This window comes from Cygnus atratus, chromosome 4 (genome assembly GCF_013377495.2).
Source record: "Cygnus atratus isolate AKBS03 ecotype Queensland, Australia chromosome 4, CAtr_DNAZoo_HiC_assembly, whole genome shotgun sequence".
Classification (NCBI taxonomy): domain Eukaryota; kingdom Metazoa; phylum Chordata; class Aves; order Anseriformes; family Anatidae; genus Cygnus; species Cygnus atratus.
Window position 1 is genome coordinate 62,269,212 of NC_066365.1, and position 19,301 is coordinate 62,288,512.

Genomic DNA, 19,301 nt, shown 5'->3' on the forward strand with positions numbered 1-19,301 from the left:
TCTTGGGGGTAGAATCCATACCTTTTCCTAATCAGACACCACTAAGCCCGTTGCAATTTTGGGGAATATATGATCAATCATGAAACAGACAAAAATTTTAACTGTGGTATGTAGACTTTCTTGTAAATGCACCGTTATTTCAGTGTTTCCTCTTTTTGTAAATTAACACAAACACCAGAATATCAGGAGCCTAACATGTAAAAAAAGAATATAACTGTGCTGCCAGGAGCTGCTGTTTCCCTTCCATTAGTTGCTTGGAAGATCCCAGTGGCTGTGATTTTGAATATGGACTGCAAATAACATGTTAACATGAAAATTATCTTTGCTCTCATTCCAGTACTAAAAGCTGCCTTTCTGCTTTGCGTGTGTGTGCGTGTGTGTGTGTTATAGTCAAATTAAACATTGCTACAGGTAGTTCATACCAACTTCAAAAAACCTTTTTGTTGTGGAGTGGCTCGGCACAGAGAATCCTAGGCTGCTTGTAATGCAACAAGCTCTTCTTTCCAGAGCCCACAACATTTGCAGGCTTTTCACCACTTACAGTGATTTACTGCTGTTTGACCCTTCTTCCAAGGCTCTGCAGCTACAACAACATCCCCCCTCTTTTTTTTTTTTTTTTTTAGATATCGATTGTTGTTTCTTTCTTTTTTCTCTTTACTATTTTACCTCTTCTTCTCCCTTTCTCCATCTTCTCTGTTTTATTCCTGGGCTCCTTTGCCGAAGCTGTGTGTTTAGGTAGCTCTGTCTGTCCTGGGTTCTCAAGGGCTCTCTGCTAGCAGGTCTGTCTCCCTCTCACCTCTGAGCAGGGAAGCATGGTCTGCTGTCCTTTTTAAGCTTTGAAATGGGCCTGCGTGTGCACTCCAGGAACAGCACATTGTTCTAACTGGTAACGAAAATACGTGACTAACGTACTTCTGATAGAGCTGCTTCCTCTTTACCTTAAAGCTGATTTTTGTTAATGACTTCTTCCTCCCATGGAAGCGTGGAAGGCAGTCTGGGAGCGCAGATTATTCATATAGAAAAACAGATGATGGGGTTTGACATTTCACAGCAAAAAGATGTCTAAAGACTTATATCAATGGGTTTTGTTTACTGTTTTTTCTGTTCTTGATTTTTTTTAAACTCTGAAAATAATAGTTATGCATTCTTACTAAGGAGGTGGACAAGTCTTTTCCAGCAATGAGCAGTCTGTTGAGTCACAGTAGCTTACATTTTTTCCAATGCTTTTTTTTCTTTAAAAGAAAAAAAAATATTAATCATCCACATATAACAAATATGGGAAAGAAACTGTTGTTTGTTCACTGTATATCAGAATGAAATTAAAGTAGAGAGAAAATATAACAGTCAAGGAAATATAACAGTCAAATATAAATATGTCAAGGTTTGACATAGTTGGCTTTGTTCTGTTTTTCCTATGCCCATATATACATATACATTTTTTTTTTAAAGCAGAAAATCTTAAAATTCGTGGGAGATCGGCAGCATTTGTTCCTTATTCAAGGCCCTACTTACACCATGAGGGCTGTGCTGCCTGCTGAACTTGAAGGATATGGGTTCTGTTCACAGGAATGCAAACCAGTGATTTACTCTGTTTTTTCTCCTTTTTGCCCCAGAGTTTAACCAGCACATTAGACTAATATTTTCTTGCTTGCTAGTGGCAGTTTCTGTTTCTTTTTTGTTTGGGATTTTTTTTTTTTTTGGTAGTGGAAGTCATTAGAGTTTCTCCCAAGAGAATCACTGCCAAAGTAAACAAACATCTTCATGAAAGGAAAATAATGTCTGTGGAGCATTCAGAATTCCGTGTTTTACAGAAGAGTATTTATGGCAACCAACTAGTGAATTAAAGTGAAAGAAATCCTATTTCTAGTTTGCTGCTCCTGCTGTCCTAATTGAATGTGGCAATTTCTGCTAGCTTCTCAGTTGTGCAGTGCAAGTTCTCGGTATTAGTTTTAATTTAAGATGAAGGAAAGTATAAGATGAAACTCAGCTTAGGAGGATTTATTTTTTTTAATTGTTGGGAATTGAATAGTGCTTCTGCATGTAAAACCCAGGGGAACTGCTTTTGTCTCCAAAATGTTCTGCATGTGGTTGGCAAGAACAACAAGGACAGAAGAAAGTTCAGCTAAAAAATTCATAAGGGCTGCCTGGTGGAATGCATTGCAGTCAGCTGCACACCTCGGTGCTCTTATCCCTCTGAACTGATCATTTTTAGCTGAGATGAAACATTCTGAGGAACAGGAGGCTGGCAGATTTGCAGCGTAGATTGTTTGAAGGTTTAAACACTGTGACAATCTCATCTTACTGCAAGTCTGTAGATAGAACGTAAGCTCGAGTTGCTGAAAAATGATAGAAAGGCTCCATGTGTACAGCCTACAAAACTGTGAAGAGCTTATATTCTGTGTTGCAGAAGCCTATGTGCTTTCCACATCCTGTCCAGGAGAGCAATAATTCCCCGGTGGAGCAAGCACACACTTCACATTTGTTGAGGATGAGACCGTATCTCGTTCTTTGTTTGGGCAGTGGCTCTCACAAAGGGGACCAGTGCTAACCGGGGACTTGCCAACACCATCATATGTTTCGTGACAAATGCTAAGTGTTCAAAAAGTTGGCACTACACAATAGAGATACTGTCAATCTCTGTTTAATTCTCAAAATTGCTTGTCGGATTTTAAAGCTTGTGTTGTTGCTGGTGCACTCATGCATCAGATAGCATTTTTAACAGTCTTTATAATATGTCCGGTTAATTTGGCTGTATTACTAGGACATAAAACAAAATGATTCCTAGGACAGAGATTGCTAAGGTTTAACTGCTGATTTTTTCCTCTCTGCTGTGTGCAGAAGAACAACATGTCCAGCCGTGTGTTCCGCTGTAGTCAGAACACTGTTTTCTCAGCTTCTTTCCTATGTGCAGCTCAGACACAGCTGCCACTATTTACCAAACATGAAGGTGTTGTTCACAGCTCAGGGGGTAAGTTTGGGATCTGCTGTAAGGAACGCATGAGGCAGCTCTATTAATTGCATGAATGTTCAGTGTGTATTTATGTGCCTGAATATTGTGGTGTTACCTCTGAAACTTTAGGGCCTGATCTCACAGTCTTTGGATAGGTCTCCAGAGATTGGTACAGCCAACTCGTGCTACGAGCGACTACGTGGTGATTCCAGCGTTGGAATAATCTGCTCCAAAGACTTTCATACCATGATCTGACCGTATTTAGGAGACCAGCTAGGAGACCCAAGGAGACGTCCGGAAATTTTTGAGCAGGGAGGTTTTGAAACAGAGCTCGTGTATACTGAGTGGCATCCTGTTGGTAGCCTGCATCACCTGCATCAAGAAAGCGAGGTCTGCCCCTCTGCAGGACTGCACAGACCAAGTAGCCTGTTAAACAGGAGGAGTATATGTTTGCACCTCAGCAGACTGTAAAAGTCAGTGCTTTAAATTTCTAGGGGAAGATTTGCCAAAGTTTGCTCATTAAACCTCTGGAAGCTGATAGGGGAGCATGTTCCCCTTCTGAGCCATGGCATCTGTGCTGTACTAAAAGCAAAGACAACCCGTGTGATGTATATGTGAAAATATATTGTCTTCTACTTGACCTTATTTCCTCTTTGAATGTAAGATGGATGTTCAGCAATTTTACAAGAACACCCACTTTTTCACTAAAAAATATTTTCAATGGATCCTGTAAGAAATTTGCTGCTTTAATTAGGAATTATCTTAGAAATTAGCGATACGGATCCTTCAGATTCGCTGTAGGACTAATCAAACTTTTATGTACAGGCTAGAATTGAAGAAATACAGACTGAAATTAAGAAAGCTATTAACCGTATCGTTGTAACTAATTATGACTATATATCCAGTAACTGAGGTGAGGTCGACAACTCCAAGGCTGGCCATTGCGATATCAGAGCTCAACCAGTCTGAACTGCTGGGTCACTTGAGGGAAGGATGCTCGTCTTCCTGTTTATGGAGGGTGTGCAGTGTCTGTTACGAAATATTCCAGCACCCATGGCAGTAACGTTGAGACTGGCCGGGCGATGAGGCCATGCCTCTGGGAGGAGGAAAAGGAAGGCCTACACACACCGAGGAAGAGACTTGAAGTCAGCTCTGCCATACAGCAAATGAATGTGCCCCCTGGGATTTTTTTTTTCTTTTCATTTTTTAATCTGTTTATTTACTTAAAGCTATTATGTTGAATTTCTGAACAGTGCAGGGTGACTGATAGTGAAGCTTTCAGTTATTTTGCTGCCTGTCTCCCTCCTCCTAAATATGTCTAACCCTAGCAGGGCTCAGAAATAAGAACTCTCAAGTCCTCTCATATACTTTACATCTCTCTGATCTACTGATCAATTTTGAATCAATTTTAGCTTCATCTTTTTTTACCATTCATGCTATTGTGATGATACAAAGACACAGAAAACCAATATGTCTCTTTCATATTTGGATTAATAAAACTGTATTATTCTTGTGGTTCTTTCCTTGGTCTCATTTATAACATTTTTAATAATTACAAAAATAAAGAAAAGAAATCCAAGGAAAATTATACCAAGAAATATGTAAAAAGATGAACGCATTAGAATATTTGTGCTAAAATATTTTAGAGTGCATTAGCAGTACAAAAGAATCATTGAAGCCTCGGAAATGTAGTGAAAATAATGGACTTCAATAAAATGAAATATTAAAAAAGAAAATACATAAAGTCATCCAGGAAACCTTAATTTTCTGCTATAATGAGAACCTGAGGGGAATGTGGAGTTAAATTTAATGTATTTCTTCAAACTACATTTTTAACCCTTTATGCGGTGTTTTACTAAGAAGAATTAGGGTTGTTTGGGTAACTTAATTGTTAACTCCTCTACCTGTGTATGTTTAGATTTTTTGCAGGTTTAATCTATCTCTGGCACTGGAAGTCATACCTTCTAACTGCATAGCTACAAGGTGAAGAGACCAGGGAAAAGTCAGACCTATTATGTTCATCTTTTATAAAGAGAACAGAAAATCTACTGTAATTATGTCATTTCCTCTGTCATTATGGTATTGAGAGCCCAGATCCATTTTTATGCAGTGGCACAAAACAGTTTACTATTTAAGTATAGTTTACAGGAGCCAGTTTGCAGAATTGATATTCACATATGCCACAAATCAATTGTACCCATGATATTAAAAGGGAAAATTACTTAGATCTTTAAAAATTCTCAAACCTTGATAAATCTCCTTGAGTAATTGTGATATAATTTTGGGTCAATGTGCTTTGACTGGAGGTCAGTCAAAGTGAATCATCCAGGGAAGCTTTGTTTTCCTATTTGTAATCTTTACTTGTGCATGCCTATGTAGTGTTGTAACTGAAGAGAAAAAAAAGCTGATAAATTTTATACATCAGGAAATTAAAAGGCTTTTCATTCTTTCATTCTTTCTGTCTTTGTCTTTATTTCTTTCTCTCTTTTTTTCTTTTTCTTTCTCTCTTTTTTTTTCTTTTTTTCTTTTTTTTTTTCCAAATAACCCCTTTTTTCAACTTTGAAAGGTCTTCTTTATATGAGGAAATTTACCCCATATAAACAGAGACAACAGTAATATAATTATGCCTTGTGGACACTTTAATCTTGTATGAATGCCTGTAGAATACAAGCGTCCACATGGGGAGTTATACCATCACAACTAGAGTGGTGTAATTATGCTGGTGAATTCTGTATGAAGACAAATGCTTTATGAAAGGGAATTTTATTTTGTCTCTCCACTTTTCAGCTTATTCATGTTCCAAACTAAAAGGACTTGATCAAATCAATGGAAGTAATGAAAATTCAATGGTTATCAAGTAGACTGTCAAGTGCTGAGGAAATCAGAAAATAATAAATATATATGTTTCATGATAATATTCATGTACATTGTCGTTCTTATTCTCTCACCCGTGTTTGAGTTTGTGAGGGGTTTAGTGAAAATTAATAAACAAAGTCTGTTTTTTGCTCAGCCTCATAAACTAATATACCCAGTAGCTAAACACTGGTAGAATATTATGGATTCTTAGCTCTTATAAAAAGCAACCAGGATTTCAGGCAGATATGACACTGGAGAATTACTTGAATACTTGTAAGTGTCTGCAGGTCTTCTGCAGCTAGTGCTTCTTCTGCAGCTAGTGCTGAGCAGATTAGCCATTGAATTTCTATATTTCCTGCATCTCAGTTAAACTGTAATTGCTTAAATATGTGAGTACCAGAACAGTATTCAAAGTCTTCTTTACAAAAGTTACCCATTTACAAGAAAATAACTTTCAGTATGTTGGTAGGGGTGTAGAAAAACTTAAATAGTTGTTTACAGAATGTGCTCGGAGTGAATTACAAGCATGTCTCAATGTAATTGTTTCAGAGACTTTAAGACAAGAAGAGCCCAATAATTTTGGTGACCTAAGCCAGCCCAACCTTAATATTGACCACAGAGCATTGCCTTGACATTGTTCCTTGAAGACCATTATTTCAAGGTGAGCTTCATTAAAAAGATATCTGGTTCATATTTAAAGAGTTCAGAGAACAAAGAGTCTACCACATCTATACCAGCACTCGCTACTCAGGTGGAGTGTTTTATTTGTGGTCTGATTTTGGATTCAAATTCCTTTGTTGAATCTTTCCAGGATTAAAAAAGCCTTTAGCGCTGGACATCATTCAATGAAAATACTTAACAGGCTGGGATCAAGGCATCTTGGCCCTCTTTTGTTGTTAAGCAAATTTCATTGTGCTGCTTTAGTTTCTAACCATAAGGCAAGATTTCCATATCACCAGTTTTTCCTGTAGTTTCTTTCAAGTTTACAAACAACCTTCTTAATTAAGGACATCAGGGCTGTATGTGGCCACAACGGTTATTACTAATGAGAGAATTACAGCAGGAACTGAACAAAAATGTGCTCTCCTCTTTCTGTTTTTGAAGCATGGAGGAAGAAATAAGGACAAATATATTGCATCTATCAAAATTTTCATTTTTCATATGTCTTGTCACGAGCCTTTTATAATGAGCAATGCCACGTAAGGTATTCCATTGGATGTTATGCTTTCCCAAGGCAAGCTGATTAGAGGGACACACCAATGTGGCATCTTGCTGTGATAACCTGAATGTTTGTTTTTGCCCTGGCTAGCATTGCATACAATGGTAGGGCTTCCTTCCTGCTTCATATTTAGTTTATCTGCTAAAATTTCTTTGTGGGTTGAAAATACAATCTCCAAATTTATAAATTGTTTACTTTTTGTTCCAACATATATAACCAATTTTTTATCATTGATAAAATATATATTTGTGACATGGACATGAATTAAAGTGATGCAGGTTACAAGGGTAGCTTGGCTTTACCTTTTTTATTTCCTACTTTGACAATTTTTTACCTGTAAAATTTCCTGGCACTGATTTTTTGTTTTCTTCAAAGCATGTCCCAATATATTTGCCTAAGACTGTGAATAGAATTAGTCCAAAAAGTCTTTCCAGTGAGCTCAGTCTTGAAACAATGCAAATGAAAGACAGGTCTGATTTTGACTATGAGTAGAACTCTGTAAGTTATCTGTTTTGTAATTAGAGTACAGAGATTTTTGCATAGTGCTGACATTGTAATCACTGTCATGCAATGGTTAGGTAAGTGCTTTAAAAGCATATAAATATATGGTTTTGCAGTTGTATCCTGTCACTCTGAAGCTGCTTCAGGCCTGCTGTGCAAGCAAAATGAAAAAAAATATTTAAATTTCCATTTACTTAGTAATAGTTTCCAGTCCTCAACTGTTCTCTGCTGAGCAAACTGTGTGCTAGTCATGGTAATGCCTCAGCTAGATGATCTGAAGAATTTTTTGATGTCCTGAAAATAATGGGATCGAGTTTATAGTGGTTGTGCAGGGGTCTGTGTGAGGGGCAGAAGCACTCCAGAAGTGCACACAAAAGGGAATGAGGAAGTCCATCAGCCTGAGGACTACTTGCAGCATGACCCTGAGTAAAAAATGAGAGGTGCTCGAAATTGTGAGCAAAGAAACCGTCTCCTGCTGTTTGCTTTCTACTGTGTTCAGGGAAACAGTACATAGTGTACATGCTTTGTAAATAAATAGGATAGCATTGGATAAATGCCTACCACTATCACCATGTCGAGGCATAACATAAACAATATCAAAAATCAGCTAATTGTCTCTAATTGCATTTGCCTACAATGTTTATAACAATATCTTTGAAAGTCCTCAGTGAGAGTGAATTGAGAGAGAGACAACACATCAACAGAACTGAAATAAAACTACACAACAAGTCTGCTTTGCAGTTTGGAGCCCTAACTAAAAATTATATATTTCTAATAGCAATGAGTATTTATTTATTTATTATTTCCTAGTGGGAACAAAAACTTGATAGTTAGAGAATCGTAGTAAAGCCTATGCTGGAAGGGAGCTCTGGAGGTCATCTGCTCCAAGGGTCTAGATGAGATGCTCAGGGGCCTGCCAAGACCAGGGACTGCCAGGGAGGAAGGTGTCCCCACTTCTCTGGGCAACCTGTCCCAATGTTCAGCTGCTCTCATGGTGAAGGATTTTGCCTTATACCTGGATGGATTTTCCCCTGAAGCAGCTTGTGCCTATTGCTTCTTGTTCTGTCAGAATCTCCATCTTCCCTACAACAGCGTTTTAATTGTTGGAAGACTGTGTTCTCCCCTCAGCCGTCTGAGGGGCTGTCTGATTTTTTTAAATATTTCTTTGGAACTGGATCGACCATGGCTGAACACAGATGTGCCCTAGCAAGTGCTGGGTAGAACGGTATGGCCACATCCTCCTGCAGGCCTAGCGAGGCAGCCCACGGCACAGTCTACCTTCATCGCTGTGGGATCATGGGGCCTGCTCGTGTTCAGCTCGCAATCCGCCAGCACTCCTGGGGACATTTCTGCTCCCACACCCCAGCCAGTCAGATCCAACCACCACTACTGCCTGGGATAATGCTGCCCTAGATATGTTTGTCCTTGTTAAGCTTCCTGCAAGGTTTATTTTCTGTCAGAAGAACACCTCCTTTTAACCCCCAAAATACGGTTTCACTTTTGAGCACGTATAATGAAACCAAAGCACAGAAGGTCACGAAACTTCATGCAGAGAAGGGAGGTGCTCTCCTTAGTTTACCCTAAAGCCCAGTGACTTCAGTGCTCACCCGCAGCTTGGGACACCTGGGTTCAGTTCCTGACGTCTTTACAAGAGTTGGACCCATGTTGCTCGCAACCCTGAGCGCTGCCCTCGGGAGGAGGCTGGAGCAAGTCGTGACATATTCCAGGGTTCCTTCAAACTTTCCTGTTGCCATGGTAATATTCGTGTTTAATATACTTTTGATGTTTCTCAGGCGAGGAGTTGCAAGTGTCGTACCTCCTCAGTTAACCTCTGCTTACTTGTCACCTGTGCACTCTCTCTTCTTCTTTTTTTACTTCAGAAATGCAAAAGTCCAGAGAAATTCCCCCAAACAATTGAGAATAAACTGCGCCCAGCTCTGGTGTGATCTTTATGACGTACTATGTCTTTGCGTTAGGTTTCTTTCCTTTGATGTGAATGAACTTGCCTGGAGTGAGGTGATTAGTCATGACTTGAATGCTTCCATTTTGGTAGTGCTGGTGAGTAAGTAGGGGCTACCTGAATTTAATTAAAAAAAGGTACTTATTGTAGTACTGTTTGCTTTGAACATAGTGGTACTTGGGCCTCTTTATTATTTTCATACCTCATATAGCTTTATCTATACAATATAGTATGTTTTGTGAGATAAGAAATCTATTTATTTTGTCTTAGTGGAGCTAGGAAATACCTAAAAATATTTTCAAATGCTGCACTTCTTTAACAAAAGCTACTTGGGTATAATGTTTTATGTACTGGGCAATAAAAAATTGATCAATATTTGTTGCTACTTTTTGTTGTATTTTGGAACCCAAGTGCAAGAATAAACAAACAAACAACAACAACAACAACAAAAAACACACCAACAGCAAACAACACCATTAACGCTGGCAGTTTCCTTGCACAATAAAACGTGTGCAGTTGACTTCTCCACATTACATTGCACTTGCAGATATCAATACATGAAAAACAAAGACAATTTTAATTTGATTAGTATGTTGGAGGAAATAATATGACCATAGTATATTTTTAAGATCATCTCCAGAAAAATGTAAAAAATGTATCTTCAAAATTTCACATGAAACTCATTAATTTGGAATTTGTAGCTTAGCATGAAAATGGCACAAATTCCCCTCCATTTTACCAGCAGCAAAGCCAAAAGCATGGCTGGCGGGCATGTGCTACAGGCATGCAGGGTGCCAATTCTGTCAGAACGGAGAGCACTGCTTTTTAGGACTTGTCTGCAAATATGCCTTACCATCAGTAAATCCAAAATGAGGATTTGTTCTGAACATCATGGGGAAGCAAAACACCTTAAATTTTCTAGATCTTAGGAAAATCTAAAAGATATCATTAGATGGAAGTTTTTGCTCTGAGCATGAGATAAATCTGTATTGGGCTGCTTTCTGATGCACAGAGCTGGGTCAGCTGCTGATCACCAGCACCCACAGGTACTGCAGTACCCTTTGCTTTGTGGAAACAGATTTTGGCAGCAGGCAGTATTATGTGCAACATAAAATCGACCAGATCTTTGGAACATCTTGTTTCCATAACTGAGTGCTAAAAGGGGAAATTTTAATGGAAAATGAGACTTCTCAAGGAAATCCTGCTGGGTATTCTTAAGGCTATGCTTTAATGAGCACACAAGTAAGTTACCTTGGAGAGGAAAGCTAGTCTAGTAAAGAAGGCAGAAGGTGATAATTAAACAAGAAATCAATATGTTAAATATGGAAAAGGGGGACATAACTGGGAATGAAAATTAAATCTACAAAATGTAAAAGACTTTTGGAGAAGATAAAGGCAATAAGGAATTAGTAGTGGCCAGTAGAGCTTCAGACAATAAGAAGACATTACAAATGTATTAGGAACAAAAGAACAACTAAATCAAGTATAGATTTCAGTCTTGCAGAAAGAGACAGAACAGATTCAATGGCTGGAAATCAAAGCTTGAAAAATTCAATCACTATAAAGATGCAGTGAGGGTGATTACATGTAGGAATAATTTCCCAGTGTAGGTAGGTGGTAAGCTTGCCATTGCTAGGAATTTAATCCAATTGGATACACTTTAATCTGACTCTGGGAACAGGCTTGTGAGTGTAGAGTATCTGTGTGGATGGCTGTGGAGGTCATTTCTACTGTGCAATCCGTACATCTGCAAATTTATATTTGTTCTTTGTCACTCCCTTCTTTCATAAGCTGTGGAAGAGAACAGAAAGCTCTCACTGCCCTCAACATGTTCCACACGCTCGGCTCTGCATCAAGACAATGACTTAAAAAACAAGGTCTCATGATTCAGGGCTACAGCTGGCCGATTGCCCAGGTTAATTCTGGATTTTTTAATTTCATGTTGCTCTGAAGCATTGGAGACAGGCGTAGCTGGTAATGAAACCTTGGAGAGATGGGGCCAGTTCTCTGTGCGAAGAGGAATCCTCTCTTTTAGAGAGCTGCTAGTAGTAAGGCTGTTTCTTCCCAAAGTCAGGGTAACAAGGACTCTGAGGTCTTCTTGCTTTTCTCTTCATTATGACATATAGGCATATCTGCGTTCGTAATTATGATCATTTGGGCGTATCTCATGTAATCATATAATCAACCCACTAGCATTGCTAGAGCCTGGAGCAGAGGCATCACAGGGTTTTTTGGTGTTCATATTAGCCTAATTTCTTCAAGGCTGAGGTTTTTGTTTTGTTTTGTTTTGTTTTGTTTGTTTGTTTTTTGCATAACCCAACTCACTGGAGAATACAGTGGTAAATGGGCAAGGTGTTATATCACATACAAGATAGCAGGTTGCCTGTTCTGCTTTAAATTCAACTGATTTATAAAGATCCTGTCAGCTTCATTTTGCTGCAATAAGAGTTATAGGTGACAAATACCATTCCTTTTTTTTTTTTTTTTTTCAAAACTGGCTGATTCTAGTCTGGATGCTTGATGGAGTTGCAGGGCTGCCACACACACAGCTCAAGTGCCTATTTACTGGCAGTGTGGAACAGCTAACAAAGGGTTTGTTGTGCTTGCAGCAGCGTTGCCTCTCAGTTCTGATTTTTTTTTTTTCCTGCAGTGCTCTCTGCCTTTTGTTTAAAAAACCCTGTCCTTCCGAGGCAAAAATAAGAAATCTTAGTAATAGTATAGGTCGTACACCATGCTGGAAAGGGAGGATGCAATAGTTGTTCTTATTGTTTTGGTTCAGTCGCGTTACAAACAGTGGTGAGCTGAAAGAGGGATTTCAAGCTGTTAGTGGAAGCCAGGCAAACACCATCATCTCCTGACAGGCAGACTGGTCTGTCAGTGTCCTGCCTGGTGAGCATGCTGACAGGCAGCTCTCCTCTTACACCAGTCCCTGTTGCGCTTGGGTAAAAGTACTTGCTTGCTTCACAATATCCTTCTTTCCATAAGGGAAGCTGAGGCTGTCAGCAGACACCTATTATCATCCCACTAGGTTGTGAAAAGAGACCTGCAGTTTCATCAACATCATGTTTTCTTCTTAAGCCTGTGAAGAAAGGGCAGCCTCTGTCTTACACGAGCCATCATGTATTCTTTTGTCATTTGTGGGACCAACGGAGGGACGCGTTTGCAATTGCTATTTGTTGTGTGCAAGTAGAATTGGCACCTGCACGTGTAAATATACGCATTGGCTTATCGAGGAAGGCGCCTTACTTTGTCTATCATACAGTTTATCACGTCATTGATTTGCATCACATATAACGTTGGCTTATGATATATATATGGTTAACCACATGTCGTTGGCTCATGCTGTACCCACCTTCTAATAGGTCGCTGAATACCTATCTGTAGCTAGTTGTGCTTGCGCAGGGATTTGTACACATGAGCTGCAAGCTAAAGCAAGTCTGTCTGGAAACCTGGAGATAGATAGGTTGAGAGAGTTGAAGGGGAAAACCCAATAGATCCAGATACTTCCTCAAATGGTGGAACTGCTGAGGAGTGGTTTGCTTTTGCTTTTTATCTCCTGAGGTGTGGTATACCCATGTTCTTCACATTGAAGCGCACTCCATCATGACACCTTCCAATCTTTCTGTGTCCTCACAGTAAGATTCCTTACATCCCTGTAGTTCCTTCACCATGGTGTTATACCTAGTTTTCCCTAAGGCTTTTAGCTACCATAGCTTGGCCTAATGACCAGGAATGACCCAGCAGATGCTGTGGAGGAGATGCAGGCATCCTAGCTACAACTGGTACATGTCCAGTATGGTCAGCAGCCACTTCCAGCTGAACCTAATTGACTGCCCTTCTCCTCTGTGAGCAACAAAAATTAATGACTTTGGGAGCTACATTCTGTGATGTGCTAAACGTTGTACACGTCTGTTTTAAGATCTTACTATTTTAAAAATGTCTACTCAATTCAATTTGGTTGAAGCTGAACAGACTTGACAGAGAGATAGAATAATGCACGCAAGCTTCATTTCCTCAGGAAGCCATGCTAAAAAAAAAAATCTACCTAGGAATACTTTCTTCAACCATTTGAGAAGCTTGCCATTAATTATCAAAATGAAGAAGCAGAGCGTGCTAACACTGTGTTGATTTAAACAATCAGAATCCATCCCTCAACAAATAGACGTGCTGAAAAGAATAAAGAAAAAAAAATCAGACTTGGGCGCTGTGTAGCATTTATGTTTAGCATCTGTATCCATTGTAATAACAGTCTCCAATCCTAAAAATCACCCTCCCCATCCCAAGCTCTACAGAATATAGAGAAGTTAAAAGGAGCATTTTATTTCTAAGGTGTCTAAGAAGCTCTGTCTTTAAGGTTGTTTATTCAGACTGGGTCAGCCTGAATTGGCTTTTACGTTCCTGTGTCAGTGCTCCTGGAGCTCTTGGAGCTCAGCATCTCTGAAAGACTGCTGCTCCGCAAGGCTTCCTGCTCAATGTTCCTCTTACCCTCTACTGCTCACAGAGCTTCTGCCCTGTGTAGAACATACGTACACAAGCTTTGCTGAATAATTTTGGATTCATTGATACAAAGGAACGAAGAAGGATAATGCACATTTTTTGCATCACTGTTCCTATCGCTGTAAAGTCAATATAAAAGGCTGTAGAGTTTCTGAAAATGGAATTTTGGCTTATTTTGAGAACCAGCTTTCTGAGAATGATTTCCGTGCTTTCTATGTTCTGAGGCCAGCCAGGAAGTGCAGTTTTTGCAAATCACCTCTTGTATTTTGGGTTAATCCAGGCCTTCCTGTCCTTTACTCAGTTGTTGTCGATGCATCTTATAATTTATATGGAATGTGGTTCATCTGTGCTGTGACTAGAAAATGCTAAACGCAAGCATTCAGTCATAGCTTATGCATCTGGTGATGCAGACTGGGATTTTTAGAAGAACCCAGAAGAATTAGGCATTCAAATTTCATTAAAATGCTGTGGAAGTGAAGCATATAAACTCTATTAAAAAGCTCAGTCATTATCTATAACTCTTGTTCTCTCTCCAGTTTAATTTGTGCATAAGTTTGCTTAGGGAAGAGTCACAGACGAGGCTGGTTTTGCACACCTTGTGTTCTCATTAGTGCTAAGGTGCAGTCCTATCTTAGGCACCTAGACTAATTTTTAAATGCAGCTTCATGTGCTAATCTATCTACTGGTTTTATGATTAAAACATTGCTTTCATAGCCATAGAAACTGTTGTTTCCATGAAACAGATCAATAAAATTGTTCATATTGATAGCTTGGTGAGTATGATTTTGAAAATATATAATATGTTTGTATGACACCTAACCTGCAAATGATTTGTACCTTTCATGCTCTGAAATGTTTGGATATACACAGGTGAATAGAATTCACTTCAGAAAATAAAATGGTACTAGAGAACATAAAAGAGTTGGATATATTATTTATAAATACAATGCAATGTGACTTAAGATTAAATTTAATATATTTTCAGTTGTCTAACAATGCAAAAGCTTCATGTATATGCAAAAATCAGTAAAGTAAAATATAATAAATATAATAAAAAAAGAGAGACCAATTGGATACACTGTCAGATGAAGAAGATTAAGTAGGGAGTGGAGTTTGTTCTGCATTCAGAAAGGATGCATGCGGCACTACAAAATGTGCTTACTGGAGGAAGGAGTTAATACTTTTTCCAGTGTTTTTCAGCCCCTACATATTGCAAAAGAGAATTAATGGCTTTTCTGCCTGGTGCTGAAAATAAAAGCCAAATTTAAGCTGTTTCTTGAAGGCAGACACAATTAGATCATAAAACTTGTGGCTTTTGGGTCTAAATAATAGCATAAGAATGGGCACGCTAAATTAGAGCAGGATACTGTCTCTTAACTGTTTCTGAGGGGTGAAGATAGGAACAGTGCAAGCATGGAGTGATGCTTTCCCCAATTTCCAGCTGTGTGCAATGCACATAGTCCTTGAACTGTAGATTTAAGTGCATTATATATTTAATAGCCCTTTTTGAATCCTTTCTCTATAGATTTTTCTAATTATTTATTAAACCCACTTATATTTTTGTTATCCACAACATTCTCATAGCCATAAACTATACAGCGTGGCTCTGAAATTTGTGAAAAAAAATATTTCTGTTTGCTTTAAACTGCACTATTTGCAGTTTAGGTCTTATGACACAAGAAACAGAGAACAATTTGTTCCTTACTTACTATCTCTGTGCTGTTCTCAATTTTATATACCATTGTTATATTTCCTCTTAGTTATCTTTTTTTTTTTTTTCCCCAAGTAGAAAATAACTTTCATCCAGCCTCATACAGTTACAAGGTTATGCTGCTGTTCATCCTTGTGGTCCAGCATATGCTATCCCTACTTCTAGTAAACCTTTGGACGTGGGTCAATCAGAACTACGTGCAGTGTTTTGGATGTGGGTGCAGACTGGGTTTATACAGTGGTGCAATATTTTCGGGTTTTGCCTTTTTTTTTTTTTTCTTCTTTTTTTTTTTTTTTCCCTCCTGTAATGACTGTAACCTTTTGCTTGCATTTTCTGTCTGCCAGAAAGCACTGGACAGATATTTGCAGAGAGATCTCAACAAGGAGTCCAGGATTCTTCCTGGAGTGATAATTTATTTATAATTTATCACTGTGCATGTGCAATTAGGGTATTTTTTTCCCCTATGTGTATTACTTTGTGTCTATCGACATTAAACGATGTGTGCTTTTTTGTTACTGAATCACTCAGTGTTCAGCATAACAACACCGTTTGAAGTATTGACTGTTCTAAGTAATTTGCATCATCAGCGAACTTTGCCATCTCATTATTAATCCTCTTTTCCAGATCATTTATGAATGTACTGAAGAGAATAAGTTCAAGTGCAGATCCCTGATCACTTCTCTCCCATGGTGAAAACAATTTATTACTACGCTTCAACAAATCATTAATCTACTAAAGAATTTTCATCCTTATGATAACATAGTTTCTTTAAGAGCCTTCAGAGAGAGAACTTGTCAAAACACTTTGACTTCTGGAAATCCAAGAACATTACAGCAATCCACAATCACCAGCTTGCTGACTTATTTAAAGAATATTAATATCATCAATTACATCAACCCATGGTAAATTGTAAACCCCACATTTAGTCAGGTTTCTGCTTCTGCAAATATTACATTATTTGTGTACTAAAAATAGGTACGAGTACTTTCATTATTTGTATAAAGGCTTCTAGCAGTTAGTGACGATTTCTGCAGCAAAGTTATTGCTATGCTGCTAGAAACTCCAGAGTGAGGTACAGATTTTCATTGACCCCGAATGTAGCATGGTTTCTTTGTGATAGAAGTCTTCTATTTATTTTCCATAAATGACATATCCCTGAAGCAACAGTGAGGGAATGAAAGTTACATTTTATCACTGTAACATTTGCAGAAAAGTGAACTGCTAAACTCCCTATTCATAATGAAACTTGGACTTGCCGTGAGTTCTTAAAAAGCTTACCTGCAGGTGCTTAATTTTTTTTTTTTAAATTTAAAAATTTATATCTGAGCTTTATGAACTTCTGATTAAACTTTTAAAATAAATTAAGGGTGAGAGGATTAGACAGGGAATTGGAAATGAACTGTGGTATCTTTTGCCTCTAGCTCAGCATTTTGAAGGCAACCCAAATGAGATGTGACAAAGCTCAGTGCTCTCCTTTCTTTTTGCTGACCTACGTGTAAGTGGAGTTTGGTCTCTGCCAAGTTCTTTGTGTGAACGGCCACGTCACCGTCACTGCTAGTATAATTAGCACTAATTAGCCCTTCATTGGAATTTAAAATAAATAGGCCATGATTTGGATATCACAGACACCAAATGATCTACCGAGATGATCCACCCGGACTAGATGAACAGCCTGCTCCCCCCAGCCCCCCCTCTTTTCCACGAAGTGACAGAAGTTATGAAGATATGCTTTAAGTGGCTCATTTGCCCAGCTCCCTTGTTTTGCAGACTGTCCTGCCATATTTGAAACTTACACTACAAAATTTTATAGAAAGACAGTTCCTGAGTGTTAGCCTAATAAAGCCACATTTTTATCTGTTACGCGTTTTAGTTGCTATTGGACATTTCCTTCCTGGCCTCTAAGGAGATGTGAAGAATATCAGAGGAAGTCCTCATCAGCTGATGTTCAGAGAGGTTCCTACTTCCTCAACTTCCTTCACACGGCTCCTTCTCAAGACAGCATCATTAATCTACATTGTCCCTTTCTTATCATGACTCTGCCAGTTTCTTATCATGTTTCTGCTGCCTGTCCTGCTGCCAGAGTATCTTCAAACCTGTAAGTCTGACTCCCTAGCCATTTCTCTTGGTCTTTGTACACTGATAGATGTCACAGGGGTGGAAAGAAAAGTTCAGTTTTTCAGAGGAACACTGGATGCAGCTTCGCATCTGCACACGTGTAGTCTATGGACTCTTTGGTGACCACCCTACCCACTTCTCTTTGCTTGACTCTGAAACCCCAGCTGATTCTTCTCTTCCCCAAAGCACCTACAAGATTTTCTGGAGCTTGGGTGCCTCCTTCATAAATTTTCCTCTGCTCATTGGAGAGAAGAGGAAGTTCTAGAAGCTGGAAAAGAGTCACTTCCTCAACCACACTGCTTGTCAGTATTTGGCTGCATCAATAAAACTGCAGTGGGGAGCCTGATCCTGCTGCAATTCAGAGCAGTGCACACGAGGCTTCTGGTCAAAGTGTGTTGGCATGGAAATTTGTCAGTGCTCTTCTGGGATGGTTGTCATTATCCTAATGGCCTTTACAGTATGGTAATGGGAAAAAAGTTGATGGTCTCAATGTCTGTTTCACTGGTATACTTCAAAACCAGTTAGTCTTGGCACTAGAGTCAAGTGCATGCAATAGACAACCATGCTATTTTAAAAATCCTATACATTATACCAGCAGCACACAGGTCTACAGTCTTCAAACACAGATGCATGGCTTCAAACAAACAAACAAAAAAAACTCACTAGATGTTGTCCTGGAAGTAAAGAGCAGCAGTGTGAATCTGCTTTTCACATATTTTCAACAAGTTAATAGCTGTTTTAGATCTTTAATCTAAATGAATATTTGGACTTAGTTTCTGAACAGTAAAAACCTGCCAGCTATTTCAATGCAGGCAAAAACTTAAGCTGTCAACATATAATTCCTGAAACAAGTAGAATTTCAGGAATCAAATGAGAGACATTTTTGTTTCCTCCACTAGGTCAGCACTTTCTTGTGGAGATAGTTCATCTCATAATGATGTGCTCTATGGAAGTGAGTCATTTCAGCATTTTGGAGAGCAAAGTCTCTCTTTTAGCTGTCTTTTCTCTGCTACCTTCCACATATTTTTCCTGCATTTGTAATAGAATGATACTGCCTGCTGCTTGCAGGTGAAACAGCTTCTCATTTGCACTTTCCTTACCCATAAAGAGGCTTATAAATATATCAGGTTATGGCTGAGAAAGCTAGATTACATGCCACCTGAAAGGTACCACCGATTGTTCCAGAATGACCTTCCTTAATTAACAAATAGTTTTTTCTTTATGCTGGTCCAACTACTTTGACAACAGCTACAATGCACAAGTGGGGATTTAATTACACAGGGCTGAAGATGCCTGATAATGATGTCCCTGTTCTGTATAGAAGTAACCATGTCACTATGGCTATGCTAATACCAGCATAACCGCAATACACAAAACCAGATGTACCATTTAACTACACAAAGATAGTTAAAATGAGTGCATTTTAACTGTACAGATATAGTTAAAATGGGCAGTGTAACACTTATGTGTATGCAAAGCCTTAGAGCAGAGA